Genomic DNA, 22,817 nt, shown 5'->3' with positions numbered 1-22,817 from the left:
GTGTGTGTGTGTGTGTGTGTGTGTGTGTGTAGGTGGGGTGGTAGGGGAAGAGATGATAAACATTCCTCTCTGCTTCCTCTCGATGATATTCCCAAGATGAAAAATGTAGAAGTCCTCCCTTCCTGGGAAGTATAAAACTGTCTTGACTGAGTTCCTTTCCATCAGTGATTGACTAGCAACTGTAGCCCAGAATTCTAAATCTTTTTTTCTCCTTTCCAAGGTAACTCTTAAACTTTCCCTTCTACTTAATTTTCATATTGTACTGAGGTTATTTATCTTGCAACATTTTGTAGGTTTCCCTAGGAATATCCTTAGCAACTGACTTCCATACAAACTTTCAGAAAGTTTAAGGGGATCAAATCCCTTATAACTAAACAAAATAGAGCATTTGAATAAAAATTTAATAGCAAAATAGATTGGTGTCATTACAGAAAGATGAATGTAACTTTTGTGTTTTTTTACATTCACAATAAATATTAATTAATATATATAATTAATATAATGAAGTTTCTTATTATTTATTAATATAATGAAGTATATATGTAAGTATATAATTAATATAATAAAGTATATAAGTATACATTCACAGTATATAAGTCAACAAACTCTCCATTATATAGACTAGAAGAAAGAGATTATTCTGTTTTTTGACTTCTTATACTATATAGCTTGTTTTTACCACATCAACCTCCAAAGCAAATCTTAAACCTGATCTCTCTTTCCCATTGCTATTGTCTATTGCCTTGTGCCTTGACTATTTGCAAATGTTCCTAGTGGAGTGTTCATTAGGAATGAGAAGTTTTCATTAGAAGGAAGTAGACTTTTCCTTCGCCAAATACAAATGCTATACAAGGAAGAGAAGACATTTCTTTCACTGTCTTTAAACCAGGGCCTCAGGGTGCCTGGGTGACTCCGTGGGTTAAAGCCTCTGCCTTCAGCTCAGGTCATGATCTCAGGGTCCTGGGATTGAGCCCCGCATTGGGGTCTCTCTGCTCAGCAGGGAGCCTGCTTCCCTTCCTCTCTCTCTGTCTGCCTCTCTGCCTGCTTGTGATTTCTGTCTGTCAAATAAGTAAATAAAATCTTTAAAACACAAAACAGGGCCCCCACTTGTTTTCATTCCCTTATGAAAGTTTTCTAAATTTCTTCAATCTACCACAAGCCTACTGAGAGAAGGCAGCAAGGAAAGAGCTGGCTTGGGTGCCTCCTTTTTGGCCCGCAGACTCCTATCATCTTCCCACTTAGCTGCTTTTTCAAATAGTCCTTCTTTCTTGTGTAGAGGTTTTTGGAAAAATGACAAATATGAGAAAAGTGCATTCTTAAATGTGTATGTCATTTTTTTTAAAAAATAAAGGGTTTTAAGGAAGTGAATAGGAAAAATGGTGACTCTTCTCTATCAGTACTTCTGATCACCTTCAGTAATTCTGCTAAGCCTCTCCATTCTCTTCTGGCTTGCTCCATGCTTTGGACTTCATGCTGTAGCTGAGGATTCTGTTTCATCGGTATTTCTTTTCCTTCTGTTCCTTAAAGCTACATCATTTGTTTAGTGAAGAACTGAGAATGAAATATCTCTTGCTTTATAGATAATTTTCACATAAGTTCTCAGTAATTGTGTCAAGTCAAAGAAAAGTGTTTGTGTCTATTTGATAAAGCCAAATGGCTAAATAAATCCTAATTTAATGGATGAAGTTAACTTGGCTACTCTATATCAAAAGTCTCCTTGTACTGGAAGTCTGTGTGGCTTAAGGAGGCATATTAAATCTCCATGAATCAGCATATCTCCATGAGGCACTGGTAGCAGGGTGGGGATAGGGGATTCAGGAGTACTACTAATAATATTAAAATAAATAACTTTGATATTCAACAGTACTATCCATTGTAAACTGATATCAGCCAGAAAGATACCAGAAAATAGTTGGCTGACACAAATACAGTTGTTTTGGGAGTTAACAAATGAGTCTAGTTTCTGGATAGTACTGTCAAGACAGGAATATGCTCTTTGAATGGAAAGAAGCTAAGAGGCGAGATTGAGAGACCCTCACCATTTGGATATATAATTAATTAGGCTTGTCAGTAATACTTTAAACTGTATCCATAAAGATTTGAAGTAGACATTAAGTAGTCATATTTAGGAATTCTTTGATAATGTGTGTGTCTTTGAGAATAGTTGGTAGTAAAGAAAATTCCTGTACATAAATATTATTTGCATACAAATGTATCATATGAATTCTTAAGGAAAAGATAGATCATCTTTGTGGTCTCTACCAGTGTAGTCTCTAGCAAAGAATCCATCAGAACACTAGCATTTTATTTTTATATAGGCAATTCTTACTATATTTTCATAGGTCTTTAAAGTTTATAATACTCACTTCAATAAGCATCTATATAATCCATGGTTTATGTGTGTGTATAATAAACTGCATTATATTTTAAAAGAAAGAATATATTACTAAAGTATAATATTATCCATAGGAAAGAATTTTTTAACGTCTAAATCAATTTTCTGGTTTTTTTCATGCCTTGAGCTCATGAATTTATTTAAATTATATCCTAAATGTGCTTTATCCTGCCCACCCACAAGTACATAATTCTGTGATGTAAGGGCTTATTAGTCTTATTTTTCTGTCTTACTGACTACCTTAGCAACATCAATAATTAGACACAAAATGAACTGCAGTGATATGCAACAGTGTGGATAAATCTTAACAATATAATATTAGTGAAAGTAATTAAATCTCAAAGCATTATATGCAGCATAATAGCATTTTGTAGAGTTAAAAGCAATCAAAATATATACATATTAGATACACATTATATATATATATATATATATATATATACACACACACACAAACATAAATTTAAGCATAGCTATAGACATGATAAAACTATATGGAAAGGAAAACAAATAAATAGTAAAAAGAATTAGGATAATGATTATTTTAGGTGGGCGAGACAAGAATATAAGATGGGGCAAACTATATGGAAAGATGTAGGTTATTATGAAGCTCCTAACTCTTCTTTTAGGGACTTAGTTCACTAGTGTTTATCAATTCTTTAAAAAAAAAAAAAATAGCCAACTATATGAATTAAAGTAGGCCAAGCATGGACCAATAATGACTATGCATCATGTGCCAAGGAGTGATTCATCCAGTTCTGTGCACCTGAGGGGTGAGGGTGGGGGTAAGTCATGATCACTATATTAGTTATCTATTGTTATAAAAAAATTGTCTTGAAACCTAGTGACTTCAAGCAATAAGCATAAATTATCTCTCAGGATCTCTCATCAGGAATTCAGAAGCAGCTTAGTGAAGTGGTTCTGGTTTCAAACCTTTCATGATGTTTCAGGCAAGATGTCAGCCGGGGTTACACTCATCTGAAGGCTTGCCTGGGGCTAGAGGATTCACTTCCATGATGTTTCACTCACAAGGCTCGTAAGTCTGTGTTGACTGTTGGGCTCAGTTCCTTATCATGTGAATCTTTCTACAGGGCCACTTGAGTGTCCTCATGACATAGGGGTTGGCTTCTCTAGAGTGAGTGATCCAAACAACTAAGAAGACGCAGCACTGGCTTTTCTGACCCAGTACTGAGAGTCACATACCACCACTCTTACTACATTATATTGGTCACACAGGCCAACCTGGTACAATGTAGGCAAGAGTATGAAAGGGTGTAAATGCCATGAGGCAGGGATCAGAGAGGGGTCACCCCACAAATCAAACTCCCTTACCTTGAACATCTAGCTTTTTTAATCTACTGCAACTCTTAAATTCCAAACATTTCTCCTATTCTGTTCTTGGTGGCTTTGGAGAATTTGTTCTCTCCAGAGTTGGAACAACAAGAAATAACTTTCTGCCTTGATATAATAATACTAATTAGCATTCTAATTTCAGTTGTTCCATTTAATGTTTTAATAAACAATATAATATAGTAGCTTTTTTCTGCATGTGCTTTCTTTTTTTTTTTTTAAGGTTTTATTTATTTATTTGACAGAGATCACAAGTAGGCAGAGAGGCAGGCAGAGAGAGAGAGGAAGAAGCAGGCTCCCCGCTGAGCAGAGAGCCCGACGCGGGGCTCGATCCCAGGACCCTAAGATCATGACCTGAGCCGAAGGCAGAGGCTTTAACCCACTGAGCCATCCAGGCGCCCTGCATGTGCTTTCAGTTGTGTTGAGCTATATTACTTTTTTTCTTTTCCAATTCTAGAATTTCTCATTTTTAACCTTCTAGGTTACATCCTTCCTAAGTATCCTTGGAATTACTAATCATTTTGTTAGTATCATGGATATCCCTCCAAACTATAGATGTATTGATTTGCCTAATTGAAAGTTTCCTATAGTTCACTTCATAATATTTACCCAGGTGGTTTTTCATGCATTTAGCACACATTTATAGAGAACCCATTATGTGCCAAGAATGTAGAGTCTCACTGTCATGCAGTATTGTAGTAAAAATATATAGGGAAAAGCGGTGGCATGTTATAAGAGAAAGTAAGGGCAAAATATAAAATAAAAAATCAAATTACATATCTGGAAGGATTCTCAATTGTTTTATAATCCTCTTTTTTTTAAAAAGATTTTATTTATTTATTTGACAGAGAGAGATCACAAGTAGGCATAGAGGCAGGCAGAGAGAGAGAGGAGGAAGCAGGCTCCCTGCTGAGCAGAGTGCCCGATGCGGGACTCGATCCCAGGACCATGACCTGAGCCGAAGGCAGCGGCTTAACCCACTGAGCCACCCAGGTGCCCTATAATCCTCTTTTTGAGGATTTATAAGAACTATTTGAAAGAACTGTACTTTAACCATGCCAATTCAATAGTTGACTCTCACATTTGCAGGTCAACTGAGAATCATGTAACAAAACTCCAGTTCAGGTTCTGTGAAATTTTAATACCTCTGAGACTTTCACTCCTCCTATGGGTGAGATACATTAAAATGGGGGTTCACAGATCTGATGGAACATAAAAGTGTGTTTATATTTATGTTTAATACTAAGACAAACTTGTCTAGTACTTTATCAGTAACTGAAAATTAGCCACACAAAGAATCCCTCTCCCATTATTGCTTTACTGGTTTTCAAAATGCATTCAGGTGAGTAAACCACAGAGTGATCAACTGAAGAATATGCAACATGTTTGTTGTCCCCCAGTGTCCTATATAACTTCCCAGCTCACATACATGAAGAAAGGGATTTTCATTAGAGGGCTTCTTTTTTTTTTCCTTATTAGAATTCATTTCATTAACAATAGGATAGAAAGAAAATTATTTAGAATAAGAAGCTATCAGCACAACAAAAAAAGCACATGGAACAACTAAGAAAATTCTGTAGCCTCAAAAGTGGAATACTCATAAAGAAATAAGCATGTTCCAAACATATGTTTTTGTGTAATGGTTTACAAATGTATCCAACCACATGAAAACTAATAATAGCCATTTTGGCGGGAAAGATGACCCCTTTTCTTAACAGTGAAGATTTTAGCATATTTATTTTTCATATAAACGGTGAGATGATTAATGATGTTGTTAAAATGTCATAAATATTTTTCCTTGAATTTTTGCTTAGCTAAGACTTACAGCTTAAGTCACTTAAAGTCTAATCCAAATTTTGTAGCTTTTTGATATTAGATCAAGTACTACTTACTAAAATGGATATGGAAATAACATATCTTATAGTCTTCTGAAATTGTTTACAGTATGTTCTAGGATTACATACCATAATCTCCAAAGAAGTGAATGACTAGCAAGACAATGAAAAAGGACTAGGCCACATTCACTTATTTTGGGAATTCATTTATCAAGTGAGCTTCAAACCTGGGAGGTTGAACCAGAAAAGTCTTAGAATCTAAGGTTGCCAAGTTTTAGAGATAGAATTAGCTAGAAGGTTTTTTAGAAAAGACTAAACTCAACTTGCTAAGGCTAAGCATTTAAAACCTGAAGTTTGTGGATTTCCAACCTGTTCTGATCTCAGCCAGATATTGGCAATCAAGAAAAAATGTTCCTTTTGTGGTACTCCAGTTACTGCCACTCTCCTAGATGAAAACTGCAGAATATCAGGGTGCCCTATTGCTGACATGAAATCCTTACCCTGCTGCCCCCAGTCCCACTCCACCAAAATTTCCCTTTTCCACTCTGAGCTATTTGTTCATTCTTGGATTGCCAATACCAGTTAAGTGTTGATCATATTCTAGAACATCAGAGTAATTAACAATAAGGTGTGAAGGAGGTTTAGAGGTTCACAAGGCAGATTTGCATTTTAAAAGAGGGTCTTGTTAAACACAAATGAACTTCTAATAGATGGAATGTGTGAAAGAGATTTTTCTCCCCAAGGGATGGGAGAAGATTATCTAGAGCTCTTTTTTAACCCAGGTGTACCTACCTGTTTCTCTCTTCAGTCTCTTGTCATTCACTCCTCTTTTTGTCCTAGGGCTTTTGCAAGCAGAGTATATTTAAAATTGGGAATCACTGGTTAGAGGGTTAATTGATAGAACCTTCTACAAACTGAAAGATCTTTGAGGCCTCAAATTAGGTATAAGAGCCCCAATCTCAGAGGAGTCAATTTAAACATACAAAAATGCCCTGCATTATAGGATTAGTTCTTCCTTTAGGTATTTACCTGTCTAATTATTGGCATGAAGAATAATTCATAATAACTTATCCTACGATTACTAAAAGCTCTAAAGAAATGTCTTTTAAACATTGGCAAGATGAAGGAAACTCAAAGTTTTTAAAAAATAAAATTATTATAACGTTCATAAAGATGAAAACCTGAAAGCACTCCCCATATAATTTTTTTTTAAGATTTTATTTATTTATTTGACAGAGAGAAATCACAAGTAGATGGAGAGGCAGGCAGAGAGAGAGAGAGGGAAGCAGGCTCTCCGCTGAGCAGAGAGCCCGATGCGGGACTCGATCCCAGGACTCTGAGATCATGACCTGAGCCGAAGGCAGCGGCTTACCCTCTGAGCCACCCAGGCGCCCCACCCCATATAATTTTTGATGTTAGATAGATTAAAGGAATTAAGTCAGAACACCCAAAGGTTTTTCTGGGCCAGAGAATTTAGAATTTCAGAGAAAGAGCAGAACATGGGTTAAGCATCTGCCTTAGGCTCAGACCAGGATCTCAGGATCCTGGAATTGAACCAGGCATCATCCTTTCTGCTCAGTGGGGAGTCTGCTTCTCCCTCCCATTCTCCCTCTGTGCCCTCCCTCTCTCTCTCTCTCTCTCTCTCTCTCTCTAAAATAAATAAAATCTTAAAAAAAAAAAAATGAAGTTCAGCCTTTCATGCTCCTGCCTCAGTAAACAAGGTCCTTAGTCTTTGTTCCTTTGATCTTTGTGGGACATCATTGTCTATGTACAGGGGTCACCCAGAAATGTGATTAAACTGTGTCAGGGGAGAGTCTAACCAAAGACCCCTGCCCTCTCACCTGTGGCTCAATCTTAGCTACTGTTGGCAATTTTTCTTCAGTCATAGAAGGGTCCTAGAAGTTGTGAAGAGAAAAGCCGTTTTTATTATTTAAACAAATAGTAACTATGTTGAAAATATGTTACCTTTTACCGTATATATAGTTGTTTCACTTCTGGCTTCTAAAATGTCCTTGAAGACAGTTTAGAAGGGGTTAATAATAATGATGTTCACAGAGATTATTTGAATTTGCCAATTGAACAAATAGTTGAGTTAGGATTCAAATCCAGGATTCAAAGAATTTTATTTCAGAGCTTGTGCTTTTTTCATTATAACAAATTTTAAGGGGAAATAAGCCTTCTTGTTTGAAATAGGGCTGACAAAAAAGCCGATACTGCTGAAAATTAGGAATCCTAAATAATTCATTGAAATATGATTTCCCAAAATTACTCTCATCTTACAATAAACTGTAAATGGCAAAATCTCTCCAATTGAATCATCGGGATTAAAGAAATAAGCTTTTAGTTTATTTCTCTCCTTATAGAAGTTGACCAGTAGTGATTATTTTTTTTTAATTTGTCCTAAAGAGAGTGATTATCACTGCAAATGGTGTTATAAATAACTTTTCTTAAAAATTTTATATAGGATAGCCCCATAATTTATCATCCAAACTGGGGCACTTTTGAGAGTAAAAGTGACCACTATTAATAATTGAGCTTGAACAGTTGGAACTAGAATTATTCTGAGTAAACTGGGAAAAATGCCCAATTTAGAAGACATAATTCTGGGTCTGAGAGTGATGCATTTTGAGTGAAAAAAGGCCAGCAGAATGAAAATCCATGTATCCGACCTATAACTTGTCTTGTTTTCCCGCTCCCATGAAGTTTGCACTATTCAACACCTCAGCCTCATGTTCTGCCCAAGAGGTAATAGGTCATTGCATCCATTTAAGACCAAGTCAGCAGGAAGAATGTCACCTGCTATGATTCAAAGCCTATTTTTTTTTAGATCACTCAGTAGCTGAGGGCTCCCATCTAAACTTTGACTAGGCATAACCCAGACTCTCAGACCAAAAGACAGGATACAAAATGCAGTATTCCTCAGAAAACTTTAGCCACTTTTATGAGGGTCTAAGCGACAGATATTAAACCAACATTTGGAATGTTAAAAGGGAAAATCTTTCAGCAGTAAATTTCAGTGATTTCAGTAAATCACTTTTACAGCTGATCAAAATAAGATTATATAATGGAAGGGTCTTAAGTTAGTATATAATAAAAATAATTACACTGCTAAAAAGTAGATTTTTATATATCAAAACTAATTACGGTAGCATAGGAGTATGTTTAATCTTAGAACATCTTTATAACAGGCACAAAAATAAATTTTAATCTGAAAAAAGTTACTGTTTCTGAGAATGGACTGCTGTGTATCATCAATGTAACAGTCTTCTTTGCCTATAAAATGCACTGTTGAAAGGTGACCCTCAGAGAATGGTACAGTCAACAAAGTAACACTACCAGAAAATGATAGATCTAGAGAGTTTGACAATTATTGCTAACTGTTGCTGAACTATTTGGAAATTCTTCACATGCGATTCATTTTCTCCACCTAGCTTAAGAAGTATTTTCTCAGCCTGTATAAAGTTCAAATTAATTTCATTTGGTTCCTGGAAAAAATGTCCATTGTTTTGTTGTTGTTTTGTTTTGTTGTTTTTTTACACTTTAAATTTTTATTTAAGATAGAAAGTTCCCCTTCTGGACAAGTTGCAGCCTGAAAGTGGTCAAAAGTCTGGGGGACAGGAGGGAGGACTAATGAAACTTTGTTGTGGAATAGTTCACAAAGGAATACAAGAAGCATTACATAATGCAGCCCTTTGTTTGTGGAGCCTCTGACAGAATCCTGCAGTTTGAGCTCCAGCTGAAAGCGGCCACCAAAGTCCTCCCTAACGCCAGGCAGCTCTGAGTCTTTCTCCCCACCTCCTGCTATGATTACTTTGGCTTCTGATTAAATCACACCTTATATTTAAGGTCACTAACCTAAAAAGACCCAAAGCTACTTATTCTCTCCAGAGTTCCCCATTAACTTGTAATATTTGGAAGGCTTGAAAATAGCTTCTTTCCCAACTTCTGTAGTCTCTTCTCCAAAAGCAAGGGCTATAACAATTTCCTTAGACAGGGGTTAAACCTCAGGTGAAAGATTTTGGAAGCTAATTAGCATGCTAAGGACTTGAGCCTTTGGGTGAGCCACAGTCATGCTACCTGAGGGACAGAGAAAGTGTCTCCTTATGAGTGATATTTAACAAGTGCTGCTTCCTCACTTAGCTTTAATACAGTTGGAACTGCATTGCATTGTCTTCTTCGTATTTAATGAAAATCTTGTTTACATGATCTCTTATTTAAAACATTCATCCCTTTGGGGCTTATTCTAATGTTTTACTTCTTACTTAAAATACATTTCTACTAATTTTGGAAAACTTTTAAAAGTTTCTTTTACTATACGAGTAACTGAATTGGTTGTAACAGTTTCTTCTCATAGAACATCTTATTTTAGATTCAAGTGTTTTTTTTTTTCTCTTTTAACCTGGTTTAATTCTCTTTTCATATCTTAGTACAATTATGATTTTCCCCTTTGCTTTTGGAATAGGAATTTCATTACATGTATTGAATGTCTAGTGTATATTATCAAGATGTGAAGCTAATAAGTATTTATTAAATGCCAAGAATATAACCAGTGTTTGCCATCTTGTTAGGAAGAATAGTTCGGATGATTTAAATTATGAAAGTTCTTTCTTGGTGAGAAATCTGTTCAGTAGCAGAAATACTGATTTGAGTGGCTTAAACAAATAGGGGTTTGTGTTTCTCACAGAACAGAAAGCTCAGAGGTAGGGAGTCGCTGGTGTGTGATAAAGCCAGGGCCAACATCTCTGGGATTCTCTTTGCCTTTGTTCATGCTTATTGCTTTAGGATCACAAAATAGTTGCTGCAACTCCAGGCATCATGTCTTTGTTCAAAGAAGGAAGAGGGGGAGGAGTATCAGGTATTGTAAACAGTGTTGAATGACTTATAGTACACCTGAAACTAATATTACACTGTGCATTAACTAACTGGAATTTAAATAAAAACTTTAAAAAGAGAGAGAGAGAGAGGGAAGAAAGGAGATGCCAGAGGATTGCCTTTTACCTCTACCTTTATCAAAAAAAGAAAATGCTTTCTCAGAAGCCAGCAGATTGCCACATAGATTTTACTGTGTAGAACTGGGTCCCAAAGCCACCCTTTGTGTTGCTAGGGAGGCAAGGAAATCAGGGAACAGATTTGTCATAATTGGCTCAGAAATATCGTAACTCATCATGCAGGACTGGGCACATTGCCATTCTGAACAAAATAGGGGTCTGTAGCTAGGAAGAATTGGGGGAATGGGGATTGGGTAGACAAGAGTGTCAACTCTAGCTGTATAGGCAAAACAAAAGAAAAGTTAATGTAGAACACAAAAACTACAAAATGATTTATGTTGAGGTAGAAAACAAGGTAACTAAAGCAATTAGGTCAATAAAAGAATAATAAGGTAACTAAGGTAAGAACAAAACCTTAAAAGCAGGAACATATATTCTGTGTTTGGGAAGTAGCCACTACATTATGAATTCCTTAGTTCTTTGAAGGCAGGAAGTAAGTCTTATTTCTATTTATTTTCCTGGTGTCTCACACACAGTAGATGCTTATTGAATCATAGTAAATGAATGTGTAATATTCCAACCCAGAAGTCCAGACATGACTTCACAAATTATAGAGATAATAGAAGAGAAAATTTAAAATTTAGGACTCCCTTGACAATACCAGGATAAAGGCAAACACTAACACAGACCAGCTATACTCTAGAATACTTGTCGGGAGGGATTGGAACCTGGGATGCCTAAGCAAGGTAGAGCAAGAATTGGAGGCAGAAATGCCAAGTTAATAAATTGAACTTGATCTGTGAAAGCCTGGTTATGTTTCTGGAATCCAATTTTGGTAATACACAAACAGCAGTGTCTGACAGGCCCTCCACGTGTTAGAAGCACCAAGCCTGCTGCTGTTGTTTGCTCCTTTTTGCTCCAAGTTCTGCTCTCTGTGACCTTCAGGGATTTCCAGTGTGCTAGGAGCTTTGGAAAAATGAAATGTAACTCATTGGAGATTTCCTAGATGACTACAACAATTGAAATTTTACATTTATTCAGTGCCTGTTGTATGCCAGTCACCCTCCTGCAGTTTTTAGGAGATTATGAAAATAACCCTGGCTACAAATTATTTACATTCTAATTAATAATTTAAAAGTTTTGATTGATTCAAGATAAAAGAAAGGAAAAAAATTATACCATTCCAAAAGAAGAAGAAGACAACGAAGAAGGAGAAGAAGAAGAAGAAATCAAATCAGTTAAAAGGATAGGTTGATTGGCTTTTATTGTTATGGTGCTAACTTAACCAGACAACTAAGCCAAGCATTAAACTCGTTTCTGCAAATACTATACAAATAACTTCCACCAAAGGGAAATTGCCTTTCTTGCTATAGGCCTGACTTTTTTTTTATTATTTTTTTTAATTTAACAAAGGACAATGTTTCTTGTTTTATTTCCCCAAACCTAGAATTTAAATTTGGTTTACAGTCTACAACATGACTGAATAGCAGACTGAAATAATAGATAAAAATAATTTCATTTTTGAATTACACCTTCATGAATCCCACATAATTTCAAAGATTTGACATTACCTTTTGTTTGTACAACCTTGATTTTACCTGAGAAATATGGCAACAGATTGGGGGATTGGCACAGTATTAAAATAGGCAACTTTAGTTACTTGGCATTTCTAGCACACTTATGGTCTATGGCCATTTAGTGAAGTTTACTTGTTACTTTAGGCTTCAGCCTCCCTGGTTAGATTAGAAGACTTAAGGTTTATTTGAGCTGAAGAGTACTTCTTATGTGACAAAGGAATACCTATTTTGTTTTAATTGATTTAGTGATGTATTTTCGGTGGCAGATCTTTAACAACTCCTCCAAAGACTTGTAACATTGCTAATATTGTACTTGAATAAGTTATTTAATTCATCTGTGCATCAGTTTTATCTTCTGCCAAATGAGTTAACTAGACTTGTGCGATCTCTAGCTACTTTCAGCTCTAAAACTGTATGATCTCGTGTTTCAGTTCAAGAAATATTAGTGAAACATTTACATAATGCAAACCAATATGGTAGAATCTAGATGGATACAGAGGTGAATAACATGATCTTTTTATGTAAATAGCTTACAATTTGAAGCTTGTCAAGGTTGAAATGTCTATTTCCCAACACATCCTAGCTCCTTATGTTTGGGATGTTATTTATGAACGAGGGTATATAATTTATTCCCAGAGGGGTGCAAATTTTGTCATTTGTCAATGCTTTTCATACCTAGATTTGAAGAACCCAAAAAAGGGTCTGAACTATCATGTTAATAATGTGCATTTGTATCCTACCTTCACTTCAAAGAGTTTAGAGCATTTCAGAACTATTATCTCCTTCATCCCTAAAGAAGCCCAATGCATGTAGAAAAGGATAAATATAGTTATTCCCATTTTGGGGATTAGAAACTGGATCCTAGGCTTCCCGGAGTCCTACACTGAGGCAGTGAGTGAGAGCATGATAATCTAGGCATTGTCACCCAAGGCTGCACAGCCAACTTCACTTGAGGGCAACAATTTCTTTTTGGAAGTTCTGTAGGGCCCAACTGCTAAATTGTCTTCCACACCATATCCTCCCTTATTCCCTGTTCAAAAAACAGCTTAGCCATTGATGATTTCAGTTGTATCAACAGAGGGAAAAAGGTTTAGGGCAAGAACGGCCTTTGTGCAGCAACACTGTGATAAGGAAGCAGTAATACCATGCTATAATGTTTCAGTGTCGGGTGTGCATTAAAATTAGAAGTGGAAAGGGGGTGCCTGGGTGGTTCAGTCGGTTAGTGTCTGTCTTGGGCTCAGGTCATGATCTCAAGGTCCTTGGGTCATGATCTCAGCGTCCTGGGATCAGTCCCACATTGGACTCTCTGCTCAGCGGGGAGTCTGCTTCTCTCTCTCCCCCTGCCCACTATGGGTGTGCACTCTCTCTCTCAAATAAATAAATAAAATCTTTTTTAAAAAATAAAATAAAATTAGAAGTGAAAAGAAGTTGGGGACTTCTTCATCAATCTAATCAAACTACAGAGGACCAGCAGCCATAAAGAAACCTCAACTTAAGCCAGGTGAGAACATCATTCAAAACATGCCACCCTGAAAACTCTGCCTCCAGTCTTGGTATCGCTAGGATTTTTCTAGTCTGTTTTCAAGAGGTGTCAGGAACATAAGAAATTTATTATTATTTTTTTTTTATTCCCATTTCTTTTCTTTCTTTTTTTTTTTTTTTTTTTTTTTTTTTTTTTTACAATTCTAGCAAGCAGCTCCTTGGAAACAGGTGATTATATTTCCTTCTTTACGTAAGTCTTCTAGATAGTAAAAAAGTCATATCTGTGTTTCATCTCATGGTTTCCTTAGTCAAAAAATTTGCATCTGAGGCCTAGGAAAATGTTTGGCCTTCACAATTGAATGTTTAAACAGGTGCACACCGCACTGGGCTGACTGAGGAAAGGTAGTCTCCTCCTTCTGGAAACCCTGACATTAAGAGAATGATTCTTGTGTCGGCTTTCACAAGTGCTTGTAAAGGAAAGTTCAGGTGAATCTTAAATCCTATTACCTGGTTGCTAACCAACTTGCCTCCCCCCTATTTCTGTGTTCTCATGAAGAAATTGATTTAATAGATTCAAGATATTATTAAATACATTCTGCATTAATATTATATGTCCTCTTTGAATCCAAGTGGCAATACAATAGAATTTCATTTTATAAATAACACCTTTCAAGCTAACACCACAGGGCACAGTACAAAAGAATCAAAATAGAACACAAATGCTGTAATCAAATGCAGACCCCAGGAAGGCTGATTAAAAAGGCATGTTGCTAGTAAGAGCAGCCGACAGGGTAAGTATAGTGGGTCAGAGCAGAAAAGCCTGCTGAACAGAAGGGCAAACTAAAATAAAACGGACTCGCCTGCCTGACTCACATGGATTCACGGCTCTCCTTTGTGATTATCCCCCTTTGGACTCAGGAATCACAAGGGAGATGTGTGTGTCTATTTGTTGGGGAGGTAGGCATCAACTGTATGTAGGGTCATTAGGTTTATCCTCAGTCCTTATACACAACACAGAGGAGACACATCCTAAAGACAACTGCCTCCAGCTGGCAGCGATTGAGAGACAGCCTGAGGAGGCTTGCTTTGCTCAGCGAACCACTGGTTTTCAGAAAACACAACTGTGAGGAAGCAAACAGGTCCTTCCCATAACATCGAGCACAGACAGTACTATTTCTGGCCAGGCATGGGGAAAAATCGGTAAATGAGTGAGACACATGCTTTGTGGCCTTAGCCTGGTGACAGTCTCCTCTCCACAGGACCCGCTTCTCACTAGAACTGCTTTCTGTGTCTTCGGCCCCTCACCAACACAACCTTTCCTAATGTTCTTTTGTGTTTTAAAACCCTACCTCTTATTAGAGAATAAAAGGTTCAGGCTCTTTTTATTTTTATTGTTATTATTATTTTTAAAGATTTATTTATTTATTTGAGAGAGAGAGAGCAAATGTGCAAATGGAGTGGGGGGGAGCGTGGGGAGGAAGGGTAAAGGGAGAGGGAGACTCCCACCTAAGCAGGGAGCCTCATGTACGGCTGCTTCCCAGGACCCTGAGATCCTGACCTGAGCTGAAATCAAGAACCAAACACTTAACCAACTGAGCCACCCCAGGTGCCCTCAGGCCTCTTTTTAAAGGAATTAAGGAATCAGGTTAAATAGCGTCAGTGTTTCAGCAGGATACCTCCTTAGCTATAAGTAAAACCAGTTCTAAGAGTGATCACTTTTAGAAGTGCACCAAATTGGTCATTTTCTGATGTTTCTCTATTTGATATTAAAACAAGAACCATAGGAAAAATTTCCTACTAAATACATGACCCATTTTTCTGAAAAATATCAACCTATACTTAACAGTCTCCCCCTGCCCCCCACCCCAAAAAATGAGTCAACAGCAAATATGGATTCTTGAGTCAATAAAAAGAAAAGAAAAAAATTTTAAAAATGATCATTGAGACAGTTTTTACCTCTCTTGAAGCTGTGGGTTGTTTGTAATGACTCTCTGATTATCATTTAGTTGAAACTCTGGACTGGGCTCACTGATGCATAAATTTAGGTCAATAGGTTAGCATTTCTGTACATCTTTTTCTTAATCTATAAATTATAAACAAAACACACACGAGCAGCACTTGAGGGGAAAAGGTTATTATACAAATACTAGTATTGTTACTTTAAAAAAAAAAAAAAGATCTTATTTGAGACACAGAGAGAATGGTGCAGGGAGAGTAGAGCAAGAGGGAGAAGCAGAGTCCCCGAGGAGCAGAGAGCCTGATGCAGGGCTCAATCCCAGGACCCTTGTGATCATGACCTGAGCCAAAGGCAGATGCTTAACCGACTGAGCCACCCAGATGCCCTGACTATTGCTACTCTGACAGTATTCATTTAGCTATGCAGAGTCAATTTATTAGTAAAGGTGAATAACATTATAGTAAATTGAGAGCTTTGGATTATAATCAGCAAAGTGAGTATTTTTATAAAATATGTGAGCAAATAATGATAACTTTGAGTTATTGCATTGCCTCTTCAGCCCAAATTTACCCTTCCTTACTTCTCTACAAAAACATATCTGAGTCCTTTAAATATATTTCTTTTTCAAGCTAGTGTGAGTGCACTTTGTCAGTAGTGGGTCCAGAGAGACATTACAGGAAGAAGAGGTTTTGCTTGCTGGTTCCTGGGTATTCCTTTGGCAGAGTCCAGCAGTGTGCATAGTTTCTCCAGGGCCTGGCTCCTGCAGCACGCACAGCTGCTTCAGTGTCCAGCAGCTGAAGAACACGTAGCTTCTCCAGGGCCCAGTGACCAGCAGCCTCCCCCAGCACCCAGCACACGTGTGTATGCACATGCACATATGCATGCATACACACACACACACTGGGTAGTTTGTGTAGCAGCGTGCCTCCGATGAGACATCTCCCTGTGAACAGCTTCTCTGTTCCCTACAGTGCAGATTTCCAGCAAGATCTGCTAATGCAGCTCTCTAGCAACTTCCCTGCTATTCATTCATCAATATCTGTGCCTGGTCCACCAAGATCTGGATCCCACCACAGGACCGGAGGGGACTCTCTCTGGGTACTGATTCTCAGCCCTACAAGTAATCGTTGCTCCTTATATTTGCTATTCTTATATAATTTAGAATTCTCTTTACTTCTTACTAGCTACTCCCTCATTACTGCAATCCACTGTTATAGTTAATAATTCTTTATATTAAACTTCTCCTGTTCAAATTGCTGTGTGGTTTCTCTCTCCTAATGGACCCTGACTAATACATACCCAAAGAATATTAGAATAATCTGTATTCTTTGGGAGTATGGAAAAGTAAATATGATAAGCCATCACTTTATGGAATGGATTAACATTGGTATAAGACACCTTATCTAAGCCTGGCTATTAGAAAATCAAAACTTTTGAGAGGGTGCTTGGGTGGCTCATTCGGCCCCAGGGTCCTGGGATCGACCCCTGCATCAGGCTCCCTGCTCCGTGGGAGCCTGCTTCTCCCTCTCCCTCTGCCACTCCTCCTGCTTATCCTTGCTCTCTCTCTCTCTCTCATTGTTAAGTAAATAAACAATAAATAAAATCTTAAAAAAAAAACCTTTGAGAATCTGATGCTAGATTGAAAAATGATATAATACTATTTTATTATATACTATGTTATATACTATTTTAAACTATATACTATTATATAGTTATATGTTATATACTATTTTATATACTATTTTATATACTATTTTATATATATACTATTTTAAACTATATATTGTTTTAAGGACCATTTTTTAAATATTTTACTTGATATCACAGAATTTCTTATATGGGAGCTATAATAAAACAAATCACAAAGGTCTAGATTCAAAAGTAACTCGCTGATCTTGAAAAGATGTTGCAAAGTAACACTACGATGTGAATTGGTGTATTATTAATGTTAGGATAATAATGATACCCATCACTTACTGAGAACTCAGAAAGTTCTTAGCATTTTACATTAAATTATTGAATTCTCATAGCAATAGAGGTGGATGCTATTATTATCCCCATTTTACCAGTGGGAAAACAGAGGCTTGGAAAAGTTAAGGAACTGGCTGACATGGTATGTGTGGTAAGTTTCAGAGCCAGAATTTGAACCGAGATTTTCCTGTGAGCCCTGGTTCTTAACCACTGCCCTCTGCTTCTAGAACACTACCGCTAAAGCAGATAGCAAGTTCCCTGGGAGAACAAACACAAAAACTTGTTTTTGTTGTTTTCATCAAATATCGGGGGGAGGGGGGCAGGGAACAACAACAACAACAACAACTCTGAAATATCCCTAAAATGTGCACCACACCCTGCCCTGAGCTATTTCTGAGACAGGCAATCTCTCATTGTACCCAACAAGATATGAACAAAACTGGACGAACACTGATGACCCAGTCCCCAGAACCAAAGTGTTAATAGTGTATCCACCACCTAGCAGCCTTTATTCCGAGCTGAAGTGAAGGCAGATGAAATATTAACAGCAGTTCTAGCAGCACAAAATGAAATATGAGATCCTGTATCAGAAATTATTAGTAACCTGTTAAAAGAAATGCTGAAAAATGGCAGTTACCAAATTAAAACTGGGAAACAGAGCCCAAATGGGAAATTTCGAAAAGTTTGGAGGAAAATAAATGACAGATTGTCCTCTTGGCTCTTATTACTATGCCATCCTAAATCCTACTTGGCAATACGTGGTGGAGGTGAAATAAGAACTGCATCACTGCCAGTGCTGGGCCTCAAATTTGTAGTCCTAAGTGTCTGGGATGATGTCTGAGATTGATTAGAAAAGTGGTTGGAATTTGGTAGCGTTTAGCTTTATCGAAACTGAAGAGTCTGGAGACTCTTATTATGAAAGGCTTCCTCTCATTTGTGAATTGGCCCCTTTGCTCCACTTTTGGATGGCTGGCTTCCTCCATGCAGAGCTACACTAAATGCTCTACATGGGAAAGCTATTCTCCTTAAACGCCTTCACATTTAAAGCATCTATCTGGTTAGATTCGTGTTTCTGACTCCAAATAGCTAGCATCAAAAAGGGAGGGGGGGTTACAAATACCAAATACCGGGCAGCAAATGAAGGAGCTATTTTTCCATCAGTAATTGAGAGCAGAGAAAGGACTATAAGCAGAGTGGTTGAGCATTCGATGCCAGAGAGAAAAAGGAAATGAGCTATAGGACCATACAATCTTAGTATTGGCAGAGACCATGGAGCTCATGTGGTCCTACCCTATCATTTTTCAATGAAGAGACTGAGACATGGGGAGTTAAGGGACTTGACTTGCCCTAGACACATAGTTGTTTACCGACAGCCAGGCCAGAAACATTTCCCAGTTCCCAGTCTGGAACTCTGCAGTTCAGTGTGCTATTGCCATCCTCTACTGAAAATTAACACTAACCCAGCCTGGAACATAGAAGAATTCAGCATCTGTGGGGAACAAGAAGCATGATGAATTTTGAGATGGAAATCAGTCTGGGAAAAAGAGGGGAAATGGATGATCCTGCTCGGTTGTGACTCATTGGCCAAGCTTGTGCAAGACAGTTTGTGTCCCTTTACTCCCCCGTGCCTTCCCACGAAAAATAATAAAATCTTCGGTTATAATCTCCCAGGGTTTATATTTATGCATTCAGATTTGATTTGCTTGGCAAACTCTCCTGCATGCAGGTTACCCCCAGCTATGGATTGGTGGCACTGCTATTGATCCCTGTGATTTACAGGAGCCTAACTTTCCTTCTCTAGCAGTGAAATATGTTCTGGAGTCTTCTCCAGAAGACACTCCTAACTGAGGAACAGAGTAGGTTCAAGATATAAGAATTATCTTCTATTAACCCTTGTGTTCTATTAACCTCATGGAGAACTTGAACAACATTTGGGCCTTTTAATCAGGCTCCTGAGTTAGGTGGAATATATATATAGAATTTGGAAGCACAGGTTTCTTTAAAGCAAAAGAGTAGCAAAGAAGATACAGTAAAAACATCTCAACAGGATTCCCTGTGAAATAAGCAGGACAGGTCTTTTAAACCAAATATTTTTCAGAATAGAGCAACCGGAAATGAGAGAATCCGACAGTATGATGAAAACTACAGATGGAATGCTTTGCATGAAAAGTGATTATAGACAAGAGAGGACTCAGGAGTGGGTAGGCGTGGAGTTGGGAAGGAGGAGGTAACTGAAATAAGAGAAGATAATGCTTGACCAGGTCTAGTAAAATATTCCCTGCCGCAACCACTGTTCCATGAAGAGATTGAGCCAAGAGGCCTGAATAAACTAACCTTAAGTTCTGAGTTGCCATTATTGTGGGAGGCATCAGGGAGAGCACATCCGGATTTGTGTTACACAGTAATCACTGCTGGGTGTCAGCATTCATCAGCCAGATGGTCAGACCCACAATTAATCAATTAGGCTGGGATGATCAACCGGACTAAGTTTTCCCCTTTGGTAAAAAACCCTCATCATGCGGTCAAGGCCAATAGCACTTTTATCCTGTTGCTTTTGGAGAACCTTCTAAAAATCCCTCTTTTCTTTTTTCGGCTCCTAGTTACTGGACACTGTTAAGCTTCAAACTGCTTTGACAATATAGATACCCCAAATTGGGACTTTAACATAATAGATTCTCAGCATTCTCTGTGTTCAAGGATAATGTTTAACACCCCCAGACAGAAATGAGCTTTTCAAAGCAGCGTTCTCGGAGGAGTGTTACCCAACTCATTTTACTGGGGCCTTCATATGGGTTCCATTCAGTCCAATGGAATAACATTGGAAGTGACTCTTTCGGTGGGCACTTATGAAAATGATAATCAAAGAAAAGCAATACCAATTTATTGAGTCTGTTACCATGTGACAGACACTGCTATGAAAAGGACCGACAAACGCTGATTCAGTCCTTATAAATAATTCAACAGTGATAGTATTCCATTTCAAAGACAAGAAGACCGAGGCTAGAAAGTTCATCTGCCCAAGGCTGAGCATTTAACAAAGATGTGTTGAAATAACATATTACACTCTGGAATGAAAACTAAATTGATTTACTCTCCATTTTCTTACACATCTTACATATGTATGCATCTCTAAGACATAAAAATTAGGAATGTATACTGAGTCCTTATTATTCCTTGTCAAAGAAATATTTTATTAGTGTTTCCCAGCTCTGCAGATCTTCTCTTCCCATGCCATTCTTGCTACACACCATCTGACTTGAGTCATCACTATTATTTGCTGATAATTCTCGGTCTCCACCTCAATCTCCTTATCCAGATACGGCTCCTCTAAGGTTGTTTCAGATACTAATATTTTTCCCTATCCATTGGCTCATAGGGCAGTTTGCCTCCTCTCAAACAAAATGTCTGTTACTGACTAATTTTTTACATTGAACCTTGTCTTTCCCTCTGATAGTTTATTTTCCCTCTCCTCTTAGTGTATTACGGCAACACTGCAGAGGGAGAGATGTTGGAAACTCATGTTGGTGGGAAGCCTCTATTTATGATGGACATCTATGCTGACCCCACTGAGTAGAAGTACGGACACCATGTCATATGTCCCTTGCATTTTGTCATTGAACTTGGCCCTCTCTTTTCTCTCAGCTCTTCTCTTACTCCCACCCAAGCTTGACTTAAGGAATACTTCTCTTTAGCCATTTTGTGACCAGTATTCACAGGTTATACAAGGACACTATTGACTCAAATGTACGTCCTTTTATATAATTACATTCTTTTATGGAGTAGGAAGCTTCTTTTTGTTATTTAACAGCAGGGCTTTCCTTTAATTTTTTGTTTTGCTACTTACCAAATTGGGAAAGCAATATCAAAATGCCAGGATAGTGTATAGGTAACCACTGGTTCTTAAATCAAAATCAAGTGCAGGAGCACATGGAGGGGGAAAAAAAAAAGGTATTCCAGAAATCTTAACGAGCCTCTTTTCTCCTCCAGGGCTCTCACAGTGCCCTTTTTTCCTAACTGTGATACTTTGATTTGCTCTTGTTGTGTTTGGTAGGCAGCTGTTGGCAGTTTTTCCCTGGCTGCTCCTTTTTCTGCAATCCTACCATCTCCCCCCACACCGCCCCCCCCCCCCAGCCGAGGAGGCTCTTTCATTTTGCCCTGCAGCATCTCCGTGTATCGCAGAGCCGAGCCCTGCCATCTAGACTGCCTTTCTGCTTCATTTTGCTCCTGACCTAAACCCCCCTGCTATTCCAGGCCTGGCCTCTCATGACCAGAGACTGCTGACTCATCCTGGCCTGTGCCAAGCTGTGCAGTCGCTTAGCGATGTGGACAGGAGTCGAAGGACTAGAATGAGATCACTGAACTCATTTCACTTGTTGCTTACGGTACAGTCCAGCATGAGCTGGAAATGTAGGAACCTCAGCCTCCCGAGCAGAAAGAGTAAGTAGATTACACACACTGCATCACCAAGTCCTCAACAAGCAGTGGTCGGGCGGTGGGTGGGGGCTGGCTTTCTCATGGCCGTGGCCGTGGCCAGGGCATTCCGGTTCATCAGGAGTGTTCCTTTGTCCTCTCTTCTTCCTCTCCTCCACAGTCGAACCCTCCCCCGCTTCCCTGAACTTCCCTTCTGAAAATGTCCGGATGGCACAGCAATGATCTGGGCAGAAATGAAATTTTGCTAATAAGCAGGCTCTGCAAGAAATCCTGGAACAGTGACACTGTTGAAACTGCTTCGTTTAGTTTGTCTACTGGGAACTCACATGAACTTCCCAACAGAATTCAAGGGGATAAAAAAAATCATTTTTGGTGTGTGTGTGTGTGTTGTTGTTTTTTTTTTTTTTTTTTTTCCTTGATTCTCTTTTCCTTTCTGTTTTGAGGGAGGTAGTTTCAGGAGACATGGCTGCATTCTGGTGTGGTGTAAAGTTTTCCGTCGGGAGACAATAATGTACATTCCTCTGGCAGGACGGGATGGGGTTTTTTTTGTTTCTCTTGCTGTTGTTTATTTATAAGACATTTCCTCTCAGTTAGTGGAAGTTAGATCGTAAGAGGCTCCAGTGATTTTCCTTCCACCTCCCCTCCCTAATTTCTGTGCTTCAGCACTCTGGAACACTGTGAACTCGACAAACTAATCAGAGCAGGGAGCTTAGCAGCCAGGCCTGGACACTCTCAAGAGACTGTGCTGATTCTCAGTCGACACTCCTTGGGATCAGGAACCACAGTCCTGGTGAGTGGTGAGGTTCCAGAATTTGATGTGTCAAGGATTCT

General features: G+C 38.2%; 1 protein-coding gene and 2 long non-coding RNA genes across 17 annotated transcripts in view; all 3 read left to right on the top strand.

Annotated features, from left to right (window-relative positions):
* LOC309870423 overlaps positions 1–16,837 on the top strand; it is a 497,103-nt gene extending 480,266 nt beyond the window's left edge. For 9 of the 13 annotated variants that reach the window (XR_014314572.1, XR_014314573.1, XR_014314574.1 and 6 more), the window contains one exon: positions 16,556–16,837. This is a non-coding gene — a long non-coding RNA (uncharacterized lncRNA). The remainder of the gene's footprint in view (positions 1–16,555) is intronic. The other 4 variants (XR_014314575.1, XR_014314577.1, XR_014314582.1 and 1 more) reach the window with 1 other exon arrangement.
* A 4,170-nt stretch (positions 16,838–21,007) lies between these two features.
* LOC309870898 lies at positions 21,008–22,361 on the top strand. Its single transcript, XR_014314869.1, has 2 exons — positions 21,008–21,992; positions 22,147–22,361. It is a non-coding gene; the product is annotated as an uncharacterized lncRNA (long non-coding RNA).
* Positions 22,362–22,385: 24 nt separating this feature from the next.
* ZBTB20 (zinc finger and BTB domain containing 20) overlaps positions 22,386–22,817 on the top strand; it is a 305,100-nt gene continuing 304,668 nt past the window's right edge. For all 3 annotated transcript variants that reach the window (XM_082741176.1, XM_082741169.1, XM_082741164.1), the window contains exon 1: positions 22,386–22,776. The gene's annotated coding sequence lies outside the window, so the exon portion shown is untranslated. The remainder of the gene's footprint in view (positions 22,777–22,817) is intronic.

The sequence above is a fragment of the Mustela nivalis genome (genome assembly GCF_964662115.1).
Source record: "Mustela nivalis genome assembly, chromosome: 1".
Classification (NCBI taxonomy): Eukaryota; Metazoa; Chordata; class Mammalia; order Carnivora; family Mustelidae; genus Mustela; species Mustela nivalis.
The sequence above is the reverse complement of the archived record's forward strand: the minus strand, read 5'-3'. Positions and strand labels throughout refer to the sequence as shown.